Consider the following 12,344-nt stretch of genomic DNA (forward strand, 5'->3'; position numbering starts at 1 on the left):
GCTCCTAGGTCTGTAACCGTAGGTCATATTCACTAAGGATGGGCCTCTGCTTCCAATTGTTTTTTTTCTTGCATGATTCCTTGTCATTAAATGAAGTTCCTCTTATAGTGACTGCAAATTATTTCAAAATTTACTTTCACAGATTGATAAGTAAAGTGCTATGTATTTCATGGACATCAATGACTTCCGTTGACCGTGCAATACATGCATAGCCCCGGCAGGCCTGCTACCAACAAGCTATAGATGGCCCAATGCAGTTGTTAGCACACATTAGCACACACGCACCAGGTCAGAAGCGGGCATGGGTGTTGTCCGGACGCCCGCAAAGCCCATCACATTTGTTTTCAGTTTGCCGGAGAAAGTAGGTCCGGGCCGCCCTGCGACTGATGCATGCCCGCATTAGATGACACAACACGTCGAGACCGTGCGTTTCGGACGAATGCGGGGGGTTTGTATCTCCCCGTTGGAGATGCCCTTAACCTCTAACCTCAAAGATCCTTGTGAGCCAAACCACACAAATTAAGGGTTAGACCCTGTGCGCATATTTTTCTTACACACTGGACTCTCCGCTAGGGGCCTGTAATGGTAGTTCACTGGAGTGCATTTTCTTGTGATTCATTTTGTTTAAATAAAACCTTCAACTTACTTCAACTGCAAATTTATTCAGGATAAAATTTATATGGAGTAGTACATTGCTAAGTATTTCATGATAATCAACGGCTTCCTTATGTATTACTCCTACTAGGTACTAGACCATTCAATACATGGATAGCCCCGGCCGGGTGGTGGTGTCATTGCAGTTGCAGGCGGTGGTGGCACCTATGTGGCGGGCGGTGGTGGTGGTGGCATCTGTGCGGGCGGTGGTGGCGCTTGTGCCACAGGCGGTGGGGGTGACGCCTGTGCGGGTGGTGGTGGCGCCTCTGTCGTTGTGGTTGGTGGTGGTGGTGACGCATGTGCCTCCGGCGGTGGTGGTGGCATCTGTGCAGCCGGTGGAGGAGCCGGTGTTGGTGCAGGCGGTGGTGGCGTCAGTGCGGGCGGCCGTGGCGCCTGTGCCGGCGGTGGTAGTGGTGGTTGGGCCGGCTTCAGCGACGGACAGCGGCCAAATGAAGGTAGGACCAGCATGGCAAGAACGGCAACGACGGCGGCCACCTTGAGAGCGAGGCCAGCCGAACCTGCTGAAGCCATCAGCAAAGAAAGCACGGGATTAAGATGTGAAGTCTTGGAGAGATATCGACTTAGCTGGTGTTCGTACGAAATAGGAGAATGCAGAGCTATTTATAGGCACACCCAAAGATCATATATACGTTAGCTAGCTATACATGCACTAGGACTACATATCTATGTAGAATGCATCAAGTTGCATGTTACATGATGACATGCACAGAGGATGGATGAGCACGCACGTATACACAAGTTGCATGTCGAGATCTGCGCGGTGCATGTTACAAGTTGACGGGCACAATTCCTTGTGTAGATTGGTTTTAACTACCAGTATGGCTTAGATCTCCATGAAGGAAAACAATAAATGAGGTCGATGGCATATTAAAGATAAAAAAGACAATACCAACTGTAGGTTCTCAAAAAACAACCTAAACTAATGCAAAGCATGTGTAAAAGCGTTCTCTATTTCTCTACTCTTGTAAAAAACCGAGTTGGTGATGATGGTGCGCCTGCCATCTTGCAATATAGACCGTCCGATCTATATCAGACGGATGGAAAGCAAACTATGGCAATTTTGCAAAAAGATGCCCGCATCCCTCTCCACATTTGCAGATAAGGCCTTTCCACGTTCATCTTTGTCTCCCACAAGATAAATAACTCATATAAATGCATCTTGATGTTCCGTGCAACGCATGGGCCTCTTGCTAGTATATTTTAAAAATGAAAAATATATGAAACCTATAACGAAAGAAATGACATATAGAAAATTAGATTTTGAATAAGGAATTGCCATTTTAGATTGAAAATTACGAAGCATGAATCGCCTGCCTGAGGTATGCTCCAAGTGCTTAACACATATATTGTCTATGACAACACACAAACTAATGCAAAAATATAACTTGTGACTAACATGCATAACTTGCTAATGTGTATTGGATGCATGGATAGCTATGCAGAAACATAACCTATGACACATGCATGCCTTGCATTTTTATAAGGGAGGTGTTATCTGACTGACGTCATATTAGTACACTTATCCCCATTAGGTTGAGCTTTTAGATGAAATAGTTGACGCATGCAGTTCTACATGGTACTAGAGCCAAGAATTCTTGAGTTCAAGACTCGGCAGGCACAATAAAAAAAATTACAACCCACTTTTGGTTCATGTTTAGGCCTAAGGAAGCAACACATGGGTGCATGCAGCTCTACACAAACAATGCAATGATAAGGAGCTTAGTGGCTTTAATATGACTTTATTTGATTTATCTCAGCAACAAAAAAGACACACATGCACTGATATGTACATAGAAACACACACCTCAGCCACCACAAGTATCTGCAGATGAACCCAATAAGCAAAACCAATTATCCGGACACAAACAGGTGGGTCCCCTATGCGATCCGAATGCCTAATTCACCGGACGCTCCCTTTCTAAGATTTTCTTATTTATACCTGTTCTACTTTTTTTGTTCTGGCTCGGTTATTCAATAAGCAAAAGGAGAAAGAGGGATTCTGATAGTTCCTAGAACTATACCGGTTTTCAAGAAGGAGGGAGCTTAGTGTTTTGTGAGATATTAATTGATCTCCACAGCACAAGCTTCTCCTCCACAGTATGAATTTTTATGTGTTTCTAACTTTCTACATATTCTAGTACTCTCTCCGTCCAGAATTACTTGGCGCAGAAATGGATGCATTTCTATGTACTCCATCCTTCCATATAGGGCCTAATATGTCTTTCGAGGTAGCCTTTGACCGTACCAATAATAAAATTATTAATATATGAGATATATGATATAAAAATTATATCATTAGAAACTTCTTTCACATACAAATTCGATGGTATGCTTTGTGTATCGTTGTGCTAACCCGTAGTCAAAAATAACCTCAAAAAACGTATTAGGCCCTATATAAGTGAAAGGAGGGAGTATTTTAGTTTTACATATATCCATTTGTATCCATTTTGTCACAAGTAATTCAGAACGAGGGAGTATTTTGGTATTTTTGTGGGGAAGTGTATGTCAATTGCACCACCCTGGTTCAAAATCGTGGCTAGCTACGCCCCGTGCGTTGAACTTGCATGCACCTCGGCTACTATGTATGTGCTCCTAGTCCTAGAGGAGCTCGATGCGCGTGTCATCGATGACGACCTCATCGGCGTTGACGGGGACGATGGTGATGTCCAGCTGGCCGTTCTCTCGCCGGACTTGAGGTCCTCAGCAGCTCCCGCAGCGCGAACTGGTACGACACCTGGATCATCGCCATGCCGCCGCCGAAGCTTCTCCCGTGCGGCACATGCGTGAAGCTTCCGGCGAACTCGGCGTTCCGCGGGCCCACCTTGTACTCCTGGCCCTTGGGGACGTTGACCAGCACGTCGAACTTGACGTACTCGCAGGGGTCCAGCGTGATGTCCACCACCAGCGCCTCCGGCGCCTTCTTGCTGCTGCCGCGGCCGGCCCGGGCCTCCTCCGGCCTCGCCACCGTCATGTACACGTTCTCGTCGTTCCTCAGCGTCACGGTGGTGTACGACGAGCTGGTGACCTTGTTAGCGCTCCTCTTGCCGGGGCGGCGGTCGATGCCGGTGGCCGGCTTGGGCCGTTTCCCCAGCCACGGCAGCTCGCCGTGCTCCTCGTAGGTGTAGCCGAGCTTGCGGGTGTCGAGGACGTTGCTGACCTTGGTGCGCACGGGCCGCTTGTCGGCGTCGTAGAAGACGAAGCTGGTGTCGAGCCACTCCTGGTAGGGGAGGAAGGGGCCGCCGAGCTTGGTGCTCCAGACGTGCCACATGCGGTCCACGTTGGAGTGGTTGGAGTAGAAGACGGGGTCGCGCGCCGCCGTGCTGAGGTCGCCCATCTCCTGGTTCGCCTGGTCCAGGTCGCCGAGCCATATGTGCGGGGCGGTGTGTGCCCCGACCTCGAGCGATCCGGTCACCTTGTGCTGCTGCTTCCCTTTGTCGTCCAGCTCGGCGCTGCAGAATTTGCCGCCATAGAATTCCTTCGGCGTGCTCACAGCCATCTGAGAATGAAAAAAACACTCATATCGCACGCGTGCGCATATACTCCCTCCAGTAAATCACAGTTAACTGAGACTTAGCGCCTGTTCGGCGGCCCTCCGCGGAGCGGAGCGAGCGCCGTTTTACCAGCTCCGCGATTTATAACGATTGCCACTCCGCTCCGGCGCGGAGCCGCGGAGCGGAGGGAATCCGAACGCGTCCTTAGTTATGTTTTAGTCGATGCTATATTTGTGAGATCTTACATAAAAATTCATGCAAAATTTTCTTTTTTTTCTTTTTTTATATGTTATGTCACTTGATTGAGATTTGTTAAGTCTCAGTCAACTGAGACCTAGCCACAATCTTTATTCTATAATATAATCTTATACATCTAGGACATATCAGTGTGTCTTTGACGGTGGCCAATAGGGAAATACCCAATGGTTCCTGAGGACATCTGTCCCCGGAATCTCACCGGTCATCCACACATGTCTATTAGTATAGTTCCATGTCTCAGTTCTGTATTCCTGCTTTCGTTTTACCAGCACTAGTTGTATTAGATGCCTTTGGACCTGTTCCACCGTGTGTCCCACACGCATTTACCCAGCCACTTCCCCCGCAACTGTCCCTGACAAGCCGCGTCTGTCCAGTTTTGTGCTGTCCATTTTTCACTGTCCCCTGAATCACTACACAGACTTGCAGTATGCACTTCCACCCAAGTTAATTATTTTTACTAATTGTAGTACTTACGCTTCCACCCACCAGACCAAGATTTAGATCAAGTAATGGAAAAATATGGTTTCTCTGCTCACTGGAGGGAGATGATCATGAGATGTGTGAGGACTGCGAGATTTACAGTGAAGCTAAATGGGGTTTTTCTAGTAGTTTTGTTCCGTCAAAAGGCCTTAGCACCAGTAGGAAAAGGGGCTTTTACCCCTGTTTGTAAGGGCCTTTTGTCCCGGTTTTCGAACCGGGACTAAAGGGTCGTTATTAAAGCCCTAACCCTTTAGTCCCGGTTTTTACACGAACCGGGACAGAAGGTCCTTCATGTGGCCGCTGCTGCCAGCCCAGGCAGGGGGGCCTTTGGTCCCGGTTGGTGCCACCAACCGGGACCAATAGGCAGGGCATTTTGTCCCGGTTGGTGTCACCAACCGGGACCAATAGGCATCCACGCGTCAGCATTTCAGGGGCTGGGGTTTTTGTTTTTTTAAGGGGGGGGGGGGGTTGGGGGGTTTTGGGGGTTAATTTAGGTGTTTCATATATTGTGTTAGCTAGCTAATTAATAGAGAGAAGTGTCCTCTCTTATCTCCGTGCTTGGTCGACGCTACGTACTATATACGTATGGAGAGAACTAGACACGCTAGCTAGTAAGCAAATGAAGGAAACAGAAGATCGTCATGAACATATGCATACAGAGAGAAGTGATATCGACCACCTCTCCTTCTCCGAGAGATTGGTCGAACAACAAGTTCTCGTATATCTATCTGACACTACCGGCTACATATATACAATAATTATCTCTTACAATATAATCTCCCAATTAAATTGTAAGAACACAGGGTCCACATAGTATTCTCCGTTTTCAGCGATCACGTGGTCAAGGAAGAATGCTGCCAATTCCTCTTGAATTGCTCGCATACGATCTTCTGCTAGGAGTTCATCCCGCATCCGAAACATCTAATTTGAAGAAGGGGGTCAATACATATATATATATGAATAAATGAAACTCGACACAAATGATGGTAATAAAATAAAATTGTGAATATTATTGCTTACGCACTTCATATTGTTCGTCAGAGTAGCCCCGCTCACAGGTCGTGTGGCGGATAGACTCGCAAACGTAGTATCCACAGAAATCATTCCCTTGTTCCTGCCACAACCACTTTACAAGAAATAGAGGTCAATCTAACTGATAAGCAAGCATGCTAAATGGTATTGATGAAACTAGCGCTTGAATCACTAGGAGATGTGCGGAACATGCTACTATAGTACTTACTTTCGGGTGTCTAAATTGCAGCTTCTTCGGCAGTCCCGGAGCTTTTGTGGTGAATTTTCTCCAAACCCTGCCAGACAAAGAAAACAATTACTTGATATCAGGAAATGAACAAAGTTGCTGATATGGTGGATAATGATCGATTTAACTTACTTCTCGAGCATTTGAGTCATGTCCGCATAGTCCTGGGGATCTTTTCGTCTCGAGTCTAAGACGGTTACTACTCCCTGCTCAAGCTTAATCTCTAGGAGAATATAGTGGAAGCTGCGCATGCATGCATAAGTCATCAATTACATTACCATAACCTGGACTAATAAGGGAAACCGAATATGCACAAGACAGTAACACTCACTTGAAGTTGTAAGGAAAGAGTATTATATCTTTGTTTTGATTTAATACCAACGATCGTAGCAAGTTGGCCTCGGCTTCTTTGGCATGTTTTTCAACCGTATATGCATCTATGAGATTTGTGTTAATGAACCCAATATCACCGATTTGTCTTTTCTTCAATTCGGCGATCTTCAATCTGCATAATATAGTGAGGATAATTATAAATACATGCAATGAAAGAGCTGACCTATATAGAGAGACTTAATGACAGAAGTAGTACTACTTACAGACAGTAGCAAGTGATCGTTGATTTATCGAGGGCCTTTTGATTGAAAAACTGGAAGAACTCCTCAAATGGAACATTCAGCAGTTCAATTCCAACGAGGTCATGCTCCGGTTTAACTCTCAGCGTCAAAGTATTCATCCCATCAGACTCTCTGCAGGTTTTCATGTACCAATCATGTAATCTTCGCATCATCGTTGTTAGAGATCTTTCATCTTTGACGAGAGGCTTCCCGTAATGGTATTTGTGTTCGTCCACCTCCATGATTTCATAATGTACATCGTCGGGCAGGTAATCTCCAAGATTGCTATAACCGGCCACCATCCTCGGATCATTAGCGACGATGTCTTTAGACACCTTGAGCGGGGGGCACGATTGGTTCGCTTGTTCGCCGAGCTGGGCAATTTTTTTCCCAGCTCGTCGTTCTTTTAACCTTTGATCACTGACAGTACTTCCCGACCGCTCCGCTTCGACAAATGTCTTTGCAATAATGCGCTCATAGTTGCCTTTCGGCGGAGACTTTGGTGGTTTTGTCAGGGCATCCAGAGTGCGCTTCGCTTTCACCGGATCTACCTTCTCCTCCGGAGGTGGATGTTTCTTTGCTTTCACCCCTTCAAAGAAGTTCTTCACTTCGGCTCGCACGATCTTCGCGTTCTCCTCCTCGGTCCTCTCGTATGGTAACTTCTCTGGAGTCTTCAGAGAAGGACCGAATCTGTATTGCCTCCCGCCTCTGGCAGCTGTACTGCTAGACGCCGGCAGAGCAGACGGAGCGGCTGCGGCTGTCTTCTTTCCTTGCTTACGAGGCGGAGGAGAAGGACTACGACGCGCCGGAGCAGCCGGAGCGGCGGCGGGTCTCTTCCGCCCTTGCTGACGAGGCGGAGAAGGAGGAGGCTGGCTGCTCTGGCACGCCGGCGCAGGCGGAGAAGGAGGCGGAGTGCCGCCACGCGCCGGAGAAGGAGGCTGAGTGCCCTGACCACTCGCCGGAGGAGGAGGCGGAGTGCCGCCACGCGCCGGAGAAGGAGGCTGAGTGCCCTGATCACTCGCCGGAGGAGGAGGCGGCGGCGGAGTGCCCTTACTCGCCGGAGGCGTCCAGTTCGGAAGGTTAATGAGCTCCTTCCGCCATAGGCACGGAGTCTTCAGAGCTAAACCCAGCCGAGTCTCCCCTTCACCGGTAGGGTGGTCAAGCTGGAGGTCCTCAAATCCCTCCGTTATTTCATCCACCATCACCCTAGCATATCCTTCTGGAATCGGCCGGCAGTGGTAGGTTGCGCCGGGTTCAGGAGGTAAAACAGAGCCAACAGCCGCCTTGACTTTGAAGTTCTGCCATTCCGCCATAAGGTGGCAATGTTGAGACTCCGTGATAGCATCCACGGGGTAGCTAGCAGGAGCCGTCAAGACATGCTCCGGCTGAAGCAGCTCGGTGGAAGCCACGCTGCTTCTCCGCTGAGATGGCGGGGTAGCTTCGGGGGTAGTTTCGGCATGTCGATTGCCGTCTCGTTCCTCTAGCGCTTGAACCCTTTCGTGCAGCTTCTGAATTTGGGTCTGCTCCATTTTTTTCCTCCTCTCCTGGCTTTTGTAACCGCCTGCGTCCGGAAAACCAGCCTTCCACGGAACGGAGCCTGGCGTGCCTCGTGTCCGTCCAGGGTGCTCAGGATTCCCGAGGGCCATTGTGAGCTCGTCGTTCTCTCTGTCTGGAACGAACGTCCCTTCCTGCGCTGCATCGATATATTGCTGAATCTTCTTGACTGGTATTCTCAAAAGCTCGTTCGTCCAAACGCACCTCCCTGATACAGGGTCCAAGGTTCCGCCAGCCCCGAAGAACCAAGTCCGGCAACGGTCTGTCCAGTTCATTGTCTGTGGTTCGATCCCTTTTTCAAGCAGATCATTCTCAGCCTTGGCCCACTTAGGCCGGGCTTTGAGGTAGCCACCTGACCCCGTGCGATGGTGAAGCTTCTTCTTCGCAGCATTCATCTTGTTTGTCGCTGACATCTTCTTACTCTTTTCCGATGTCTTGTGGGCCACAAATGTGGGCCAGTGATCTCTGATCTTCTCATACCGGCCGATGAATTCTGGTGTCTCTTCTTTGTCGACAAACGTTTTCAGCTCATTCTTCCACCTCCTGAATAGGTCTGCCATCTTCTTAAGAGCATGAGACTTGATTAATTGCTCTTTAACTGGCTTCTCCGGATCCTCCTCTGGCGGTAGGGTGAAATTTGCCTTCAGCTCAGTCCAAAGATCATCTTTCTGCATATCATTGACATAAGACACCTCAGGGTCTTCCTTCTTAGGCTTATACCATTGGTGGATGCTGATCGGGATCTTGTCCCTAACTAGAACCCCGCACTGAGCAGCAAATGCATCCTTTGTCCAGATGGGTTCAATCGGTTGGCCGTCGCGCGCGATTGCTGTGATCTCAAACCTTTCATCCGAGCGCAACTTTCTCTTCGGGCCTCGTCTCTTTACCGAAGTTGTGCTCGATCCGGAGGGCTAGAAAAAAGAAGAAAGACGAGTGTTAATTAATATGTGTACATACCAAAACAATGAATGCATCAATTAGCTAGTCAGCACAGGCTTAACTAATATATTTACCTGGCCGGACTCTGTTCGGTCACCGGAGCCGTCACCACGGGCTCCTTCTTGCACCAGCATTGGGTCACCGGAGCCATCATAATCATGTCTTTCCTCCTCCACTCTTCGATCACCGTAGCCTGCTTCTTCACCCTGTTCTTCCAGACCATCATTGTCGTTAAGATACGACAAGATATCACCTCCGGCTAAGATTATGTCCCCCAACACCTCTTCTGCTTGCTCGTCTCGTCCGTGCTCCATTGTTTCTGCAAATATTACAACATGGCAATTATTACACAAACATGACAGCAGGTGGATATATTAGTGCAAACGTAGACCTAGCTTATTCCGGGTTTGGGGTGGCCTCGGCAACGCTTCAAGGGTAGGGGCGCGGCGGGAGGGGGTAGGAGACCGACATCGTTTTTTTCTAGGGTTTGGGTGTCCTCGAGAGTTTTGGTCGAGCGAGAGGGCCGGGGGGTGCTCCCGTGGTATAAGTTATCACGGTCGAGAGGGGGTATAAATATCGACCGTCCATCATGTCGAAGTTATCTGGGAGGGAGTTATATATATCGACAACGATGACATACATACATGGGAAAATAATGTTATCGGGGAGGGGGTATATCGACCCCCCCCCCACGTGTTGAAGTTATCGGGAGGGGGTTATATCGACAACGACGACATACGTACATGGGAAAATAATATTATCGGGGAGGGGGTATATCGACCCCCCCTCGTGTTGAAGTTATCGGGAGAGGGGTATATCGACGACGACCAAAAAACCTGTAAAACATAAGAAAACGAAGAAGAAATAAAAAGAGGAGAAGAAGAAAAGGAATAGAGGAGAAGATCGAAGAAAAAAAAGAAGAAAAAAAAGGAGAAGAAGAAAGGAATAGAGGAGAGAAGAAGAGAAAATAGATTTTTTTCTATTTTTTCTTCTTCTCTTCTATTCCTTTCTTCTTCTCCTCTTCTTTTTCTTCTTTTTTCCTCTTCTTATTTATTTCTCCTCTTCTTCTCCTTTCTTCCTCTTCTTATTTTCCTTTTTCCTCTCATTCATAAAAAAATGTTCAAATAGAAAATTTCGAAAAAAAGTAAAGGTTTTGCCTAATGCATTGTTCATATTTCATCATGTTCTATGAACAAAAGAACATCATATTTCATCCACATCCATGCATACATCATATATGTGATCATCTATGAAAAAAACATCATATTCTATAAAAAAATCATTACATATATATATATATGAACAAAAACAATTATGATAACAAGCATATATATCATCATATATATAAAAAAACAAGCATATATATGAAAAAAAACAAGCATATATATGAAAAAATTATGCTAGGGTGCCGGCCGGACCAAGGTGAGGAGGACCGCGGGGTCGGCGGCGAGGATGGCGACGGGGCAGTGGGCGCGCGCTCGGGGTAGGGGGCGACGGCGGCGAAGGGCGGGGCAGGGCGACGACGACGACGGGGACGGGCCGGGGCGGCGCGCGTCGGGGCAGGGGCGCGGGCAACGGCGACGGCGACGACGGGCACGGGCAACGGCGACGGCGACGACGGGCACGGGCGACGGCGACGGCGACAGCGGGGGCGGCGGGCGGCGTCGGGGCGGCGGGCGGCGTCGGGGCAGCCTGGCGGCGTCGGCGTCGTCGGCGTCGTCGGGGCGGCAACTGCTAGGTGAGAGTGAAAATTTCCTAAGTGTGAACTTATATAGCAAAGCCTTTAGTCCCGGTTCGTGGCACCAACCGGGACTAAAGGTGGGCATTAGTCCCAGTTGGTGCCACCAACCGGGACCAATGGCCTCTTTTCAGCAGCCCAAAGGGCGGGAAGCGGCGGCCTTTGGTCCCGGTTCGTGGCACCAACCGGGACTAAAGGGGGGCATTGGTCCCGGTTGGTGCCACGACCGGGACCAATGCCCCCCTTTAGTCCCGGTTGGTGGCACCAACCGGGACCAAAGGCCTTGTGCTGCCCCGCGTCAAAAGTTTAGTCCCACCTCGCTAGTTGAGAGAGCTCGAGAGTGGTTTATAAGCGCTGCTGCGCCCACCCTCTCGAGCTCCTCTCAACTGCAGGCTTTCGGGCCTAACCGTTCTCTTTGCCTGTGGGGCCTACTGGGCCTTCTGCGGGCCTGAATCCTGGCCCATGGACGGGTTTCAAGTCGTATTCCGGCCGTGGTGGCCCAGTAGGTGGCACTTTTTTTTCTTTGTTGCGTTATTTATTTTATTTTGTTTCTACTTACAACAAAATACTTACTGTTGCTATTTTTATTTATTTTATTAAAGTTTATTTTTTAATTCTTTTTGCTTTTAGGTCACAAAAATTATAAACTTTCTGTTAGTGCCATTAGTTTTCAAATTTGAATAGTTTAAATTTGAATTCTTTGAAATTTGTGTGAATCACTAGTTTGTGATTAACTTTACTATAAAAATAGATTTTGGAGTGATTCTTTTTCCTGCTATTTAATATTACTGTGTTTTATGATTCTATTCAAAAACAGATTTTGTTATTTTAGTTTCTAACAAAAAAACTTTATGATAATGCTTTTTGCTATTAAAGTTTCTAACAAAAACATTCTTTATGAAAATTCCTTTTGCTATTGGAGTTTTATAAAAGCTTTTTAGTTGATTCTTTTGGCTATTGAAGAATATTATAGTTTTGTTTTAGTTGATCATAACAGCATATTTTAATTGATTATTTTTAGTTCATTCTTTTTGCTATTAGTTCATGAGCTATAAATGACCCTGAAATTGAAAAGCACTACAAATAAACTCTGAAAAGGTTGAAAGTTGGCATGGTGTCATCATTTCACCCACATAGCACGTGCTGAAAAGTTGAGAGGGTTACGGCAAAAACTGGATGCACTCCGTGTACAAAATGGACAATCTCTTCCGAAGTATCAGGGTTTCGAACGGAAACTCGTCTGTTACAAAGGGATTTCATTTTTTTTGAACTTATTTGAACTCCAGACTTTTTGTGTGTTCAAAATGCACCATTCAAAGCCACATCATCAATTTTCA

The 12,344-nt window shown here is 47.5% G+C and overlaps 1 pseudogene; it reads right to left on the reverse strand.

The window, feature by feature from the left end:
• Window positions 1-3,273: 3,273 nt before the first annotated feature.
• Window positions 3,274-4,233, reverse strand: LOC123170678 (polyphenol oxidase, chloroplastic-like; annotated as a pseudogene).
• Window positions 4,234-12,344: the final 8,111 nt, after the last annotated feature.

The sequence above is a fragment of the Triticum aestivum genome, chromosome 7D, assembly GCF_018294505.1.
Source record: "Triticum aestivum cultivar Chinese Spring chromosome 7D, IWGSC CS RefSeq v2.1, whole genome shotgun sequence".
In the NCBI taxonomy this organism is placed as follows: Eukaryota; Viridiplantae; Streptophyta; class Magnoliopsida; order Poales; family Poaceae; genus Triticum; species Triticum aestivum.